Source organism: Camelus dromedarius, chromosome 21, assembly GCF_036321535.1.
Source record: "Camelus dromedarius isolate mCamDro1 chromosome 21, mCamDro1.pat, whole genome shotgun sequence".
In the NCBI taxonomy this organism is placed as follows: Eukaryota; Metazoa; Chordata; class Mammalia; order Artiodactyla; family Camelidae; genus Camelus; species Camelus dromedarius.
In genome coordinates, this window is record NC_087456.1 from 8,699,999 (window position 1) to 8,706,691 (window position 6,693).

The window sequence follows — 6,693 nt, forward strand, 5'->3', positions numbered from 1 at the left end:
GGTGTAACCTACTTCCTAGATTGGGCTAGTAGCCAAGATTAAAGTTTAAGTGGTTCATGGTAGAAACTTTAACATTTGTATTCACTTGCATTTTATGATGAAAATATCCATTTGTCTGCACAGCTTAGGTAGTAGTAAGAAGCTATGTAGCCACAATTCGGTTTCACTTCATTTAGAGTTGTTATCTATATAAGTTAAGCTGTGGAATTAAAAGCAGCATTATTTGATTTCCCTTTTATGTTCTCTTAATTTACTAAGTGGCAGTAAAACTGATGGGGCTAAAGTTACTGAAAGGTAATATTTACAAGACATCTCTTTAATTATATCCTTCTCTTTATCTGTAAAAATGAAAAAAAGTCAGGGGGGCTAAGAATAGAAAAAAAGAAGAAAAATTCATATCTACTAAGGAAAACCGAGATGTTAAATATAAAACTTAAATTTTAATGAAATAATTTACAATTTAATGAAAGACTTAAATCAAGGGCAATAAACATAATGAACATAGACACAAAAGTCCCCCAAAAATGTCATTAATTAAGGAAATTGAGAAAGATACAAATAAATAGAAAGATATTTCATGCTCATGGATTGGAAGAATTCACATTGTTAAAATGCCCATACTATGCAAAGTAATCTACAGATTCAACGCAACCCCCATCAAAATTCCAATGGCATTTTTCACAGAAACAGAACAAGCAATCTTAAAAATATCTGTATAGAACCACAAAAGACCCTAAATAGCCAAAGCACCCTTAAACTGTAAACATCATGCTCGCTGGTGTCAAACTATATTATAATGCTCAAGTAATCAAAACCGTATGATATTGACATAAAAACACACACATAGATCAATGGAACAGAATACGGAGTCCAGAAATAAACCTACATGTATAAAGTCAGTTAATTTATGACAAAGGAGGCAAGAATATATGAAGAAAGAACAGTCCCTTCAACAAATGGTGTTTGGAACTGGACAGCTACATGCAAAAGAATGAAAATGGACCACCATCTTACACTATACACAAAATTAACTCAAAATCTGTTGAAGACTTGAGAGTAAGACCTGAAATCATTAAACTCCTGGAAGAAAACATAAGCAGAAACTCATTGATATCCATCTTGGCAATTTATTATTATTATTTTTATTATTATTTTTATTATTATTATTATTATTATTATTATTATTATTATTATTATTATTATTATTATTATTATTTTGGATTTGGCACCAAAAGCAAAGGCAAGAAAATCAAAAAGAAACAAGTAGCACTACGTCAAACTGAAAAAGCTTCCTCATAGCGAAGGAAACCATCAACAAAATGAAAGGGCAATCTACTGAATGGAAGAAAATAATGGCAAACTATGTATTTGATAAAAGGTGAATATTCCAAAATATGTGACCACTCATACAACTCAATGGTAGAATATCAAACAATTTAATTAACAATGGGCAGAGGATTTAAATGGACATTTTCCGGAGAAGACATACAGATATCCAACAGGTACATGAAAAGATGCTCAACATTACTAATCATCAGGGAAGTGTGATTCAAAACCTCAATATGATATCACCCCGCAGTATTAAGTTTCCTCAAAATATCAAAACTAGAACAATCATGCAATCCAGCAGTTCCACTTCTGGGTATTTATCCAAAGGAAATGAAAACACTAACTTGAAAAGATATCTTCACTCCCATGTTCATTGCATCATTATTTATAATAGCCTAGGTATGGAGACAACACAAGTGTCCATAGTGTGGAGAGAAGGAGACCCTCCCACACAGCTGGTGGGAATGTAGTTTGGTGTAGCCATTATGGAAAAGTATGGAAATTCCCCAAAAAACTAAAAATAGACTTACCCTATGATCTTACAATCCCACTTCTGGGAATATATATCTGGAGGGAACTCTAATTTGAAATGATACATGCAACCCAATATTCATAGCAGCAGTATATACAGTAGTCTAGACATGGAAGCAACCTAAGTGTCCATCGACAGAGGATTGGATAAAAAAGTTGTGTATATTTATACAATGGAATACTACTCAACCATAAAAAAGAATAAGAACTTTTAATATAAACTCTTAGCAACTATCAAACATGAAATACAGTATTAATAACTATACTCACTCTTCTGTACATTACATCCTCATGACTCATTTTATAATTGGAAGTTTGTAACTTTTGACTCCTTTCACTCCACATGGGCAATTTCTTTTTAAAAGCAAAGTGATGTCTTTGATCACAGTAGCAAAGGAGAAGACAAAATATACCAACTACAATGACAGTCTGGGCCTATCCAGCCCTGTGTGCCTGTGAGGATAAAGCCAACTAGGAAAGTAATTTTCAGACAGACATGAACTTCAAAGTATATGTAAACATTTGAAGATAACTTAATAAATGCTGAAAGTAATAACTGTAATTAGTCATTCACACTCACATTTTAATCATCTTGAAATAGCATTTTTGTTATATCAAATGAATGTTTCATTCAGTTTATATTAATGCTTATTTATCTTTGTCAAATACTGTATTTCAATTTAAAATTCTACCTAAAAAAAAGGATTTTACTGCAACAGAAAAAAAAATGCATTGACTTCAAAAAACAGAAGAATATAGTGGTTTTGGAGGATGAAAGAGGAGTCGCCCACCACAGTAGTCCTCAGGAAATGGCTCTATTACAAGTACGGTGCTGTGACAGTGGTGGTTCAGTGATGCCTTGCCCACCAGGAGAAATAGTAGAATCTCCAAAATTAACACGGTTAGCTGTTACGTGGGGTTGGTATCTCGAAGTGTTTGCTGGGGTGGGCACACTCTGAGTAACTGACTATTCCACATTTGGTTGTGGTCTGTCTACCCTGTTTCCTGAGGAGGGACTGGGACTGTGTTTTCCAGCTCCAGACTCTGTAGCCCTGAGTGGCTGCTGTGACGTCAAGTGTGGCTTATCCTACGTAAGATGAGCTTGAGTGCGAAGTACACACCAGATTCAAAGACTTAGTGCACTGCATCAAGTGAAATATATTAAAACTAATCCTGCTTCTTTTCCTTCTTTTAATGTGGTTTCTAGAAAAATTCCAAATTACCTATGTGACACACTATATTTCTTTGAATAACACTGACTTGAATAATAGATATAAGAAAGATGTCTGCTGCTACAATAAAAGTGTGATGTGGATTTTACTTATTTAGGAGTCTCTATTACCACAACATATCATTTCCTTGACAGTGAGGGGTAAATAAGGCATTATTAAACTTGAACACTCGTGGAATTATTGTCTTTTTAGAGGTTTTATCTCAGAGCCAGATTTAAAACTCCATTATTAGGGAAAATGCATGTTTCTCTTTAATATTTCCCACTGACCCCCAAACTAAGATAACAGAATATTTACTAAGTATGTGTGACTGCTCTGTTTTTCATTTTGGGGGACATCAAAAATACAATACAGGGATAGAAAAAGGGTTTCTGGAGTGAGACTCGTTGAACATTTGAAATTACTTGAAAAGAATCATTTCTTTTCTAGTTATGTGACTCTTACTACTATAAATACAGTTTTAATTGTCCATTTTCTAAGTAAGCTTCTGGAATTTAATTTCTGTGCTTCTGTTTACCTCTGATGCTATCTTTTTTGTTTTGTCTTGTCTTACAGGAAAAGAGATGTTAGCACTAGACACGCTGCTCACCAGAAAAGGCCAACCAGCCCATCAGTACGGAAGCACTAATTGTTTTCTACAAACCTGCATATCAATTTATCTTTTGAGTCAGTTAATATATTAAGATCTACAGTAAATTTATACAACTATGGAAAACAGTATGTAGATTCCTCAAAACTTAAAAAATGGAATCACCGTATGATCCAGCAATTCCAGTATAGGTATATGTCAGAAGGAAACAAAATCTTCCACGTGGAAGAGATCACTGAACCTCCCTATGTACGGCAGCAATATTTACAATAACCGAGACTACCTCCATCGATAGATGAATGGATAAAGAAAATGTGAGATATATATATAGGTGTATATATATATATATATATATATATATATATATATATATATATATATATAAAAGCACACATACACACACATATATACATACACATATGCATACATACACAGGGTGGAATGCTATTTGGCCATGAAAAAGAAGGAAATCTTTCCATTTGTGACAACACTTATGCACCTTCATGACATTAAGCTAAGTGAATGAATCATACACAAAGAGACATATACTGCATAGTCTCACTTATAAGTGGAATCCAAAAGTCCATGCTCATAGAAAAAGAAATCAGATTTCTGGTTGCCAACGGTAAAGGGTCTTAGAGGGTGGAGGAATTGGGTAAAGAGGTTCAAAAAGTACAAATTTCCAGTTATCAGGTAAACAAGTACTGAGATATAATGCACAGGTGGTGACTGTAATTAGAATGCTGTATTTTATACCTCTGACACTCTGTACCCGACAGTTCTTCATCCCTGGATAAGGAGGGCTGGTTGTACTATGCCTTATACAAGGGACTTGAGCATTTAGATTTTTATTTGTAGGGGAAGTGGGTAGGGATCTGGAACCAATCCCCTCTCAGATGTCAGGGGATAACTGCATTGGCAAGTTGTTAAGAAAGTAGGTCTTAAAAGTTCTGATCACAAAGAAGAAAATAAATTTGGGGGGTAACTCTGTGAGGTGATAGATGTTAAGAAATTTAGTGTGGTAATCATTTCACAATATATACATTACCAACTCATGCTGGACACTGATCTTACACAGTGTTATCCAGGCATACCTCGTTTTGCTGTCATTAACTTTGATGTGCCTTGCAGATACTGCATTTTTTACAAATTATAGGCTCATGGCAGTCTTGCATCAGCAAGTTTATTGGTGCCATCTTTCCAAAAATATTTCCTCCTTTTGTGTCTCTGTGTCACATTTTGGTCATTCTCGCAGTATTGCAGATTTTTATTATTATTCTGTTTGCTACAGTGATCTGTGTTCAGTTATCTTTCATGTCACTGCCTAGACTCACTGAAGGCTCAGATAATAATTAGCAGTTTTAGCAGCAAATTATTTTTCATTAAGGTATGTACATTGTTTTTTAGACATAATGCTTTTGCACGCTTAATAGATTAAACATAAAACTGGGAAACCAAACCATATGATTTGCTTTATTGCAATGCCTGTTTTAGTGCAATGGTCTAGAATCAAGCCCACGGTATCTCCGAGGTATGCCTGTGTGTCAATTATATCTTAATGAAAGCAGAAGGAAAAAAAAATCTACAAATGTAATTCTCTAGATCTTTTTGCTCCCATGAATGAAAATGTTAACATTTTACTGTGGCTTGAATGTAGTCACCATCCTTTCTGCTTCTCTGAATCATGTAGGGATTTAGGATTGAACATCTTGCCTGTTTTCCCTTAAACAACCCTTGAATTTATAGGGCAAGTCAACTCAGTGTCCCTGGTAGTAGTGAAGTGAGGGAATGGTTATTTCTTCATAAAATCTCCAAACTTGGAGAAATATAATTCAAAATGAAAATACATTCCATTTGTTTAAAAAAAGTGATTTTGAAATATTTTTGTTCAAAGATTAAAGCCAACTCTTAAGATGCATTCTTTAACAACCACAAAATGTGTTTTATATTCTGTTTATTATAAAAAGCCCTTACAAATATGTGTACACTATTTCATTCCATAGTCATTAAAAACAAGAACACTGAATATTGGGAATTTGAACAAGTTTGATTTCACGAAGAACATTACCAGAAAAAATACACTGAAAGTAATAAGGGAAACTTTTATTTTAAAAAACTGTTTGTAACTCCTTGATGATTTAGAGAAGCTATAAAGTTTATGTCCAGCCTTGTTCTTCATCTCTTTTGATAACAATAAGCCAGTCTGAGAAATCAAGAAGAATTCAGCCTCAGTTGCCTGCTTCTGTGAAAAGTGAGCTCTCACACACATAACAGGAAGGCCAGCTCAGTGAGACGTGAACACTGTGGCCTTAAAAAGAATTCCTCTCTTTAAGATAATTAGAATCCACGCTGAATTCTGGCTCTAGGTCGTTTTCTCTCCCTTCTTGAGTAAGGAGATGTCTTAAACCCATCATCTGAAGGTAGGCAGTTTTGTGGGGAGTAAATTCATCAGGTAACCTCAAGTTGCAACAGAATCTTTATCTCCGTGGGCACCTCACCTCATCTTCAAAGGGCAGAGTAAAGATTCAGCCACGTATTTCAGAAAAGCAAACTTAACTTTGTGGACTTGCTGTTGGTCATACAAAGGGAAGGAAAGAGAAACAGCTCAGGTAGCTCTTTATCTCAGGTGGGGCAGCTCCCAGCCCCTTCTCAGTCCTCACACCAGGCAGGGCCGCTTTCAAAGGAGCCAGCGGTCAAAGAGGAGGGGCTGCTCTCTACCCCAAATAACATTTGTACAGGTTTTGATGTACAGTTTTAGAGTTAGTAGCACAAATTGGGCCAAAGAAACGTTGCCTTGAGAAAGATATGAGTGAATCAAGAATGGACCAGAGAAATAGTTTTACTCCCTAAGGATCTGTTTATAAGGTCCTGTAAGTGTCCCTTCCCTTTGTAATCTCTGGTGAGGCATCTTAGGAAGATAAGTTTGAACAAAAATTAACAGGAATTCTGAATTAGAGCTGAAGTTTTGCTGTACCCATTTCACATAGCTTCCAAGAATGACGCACTTAATTA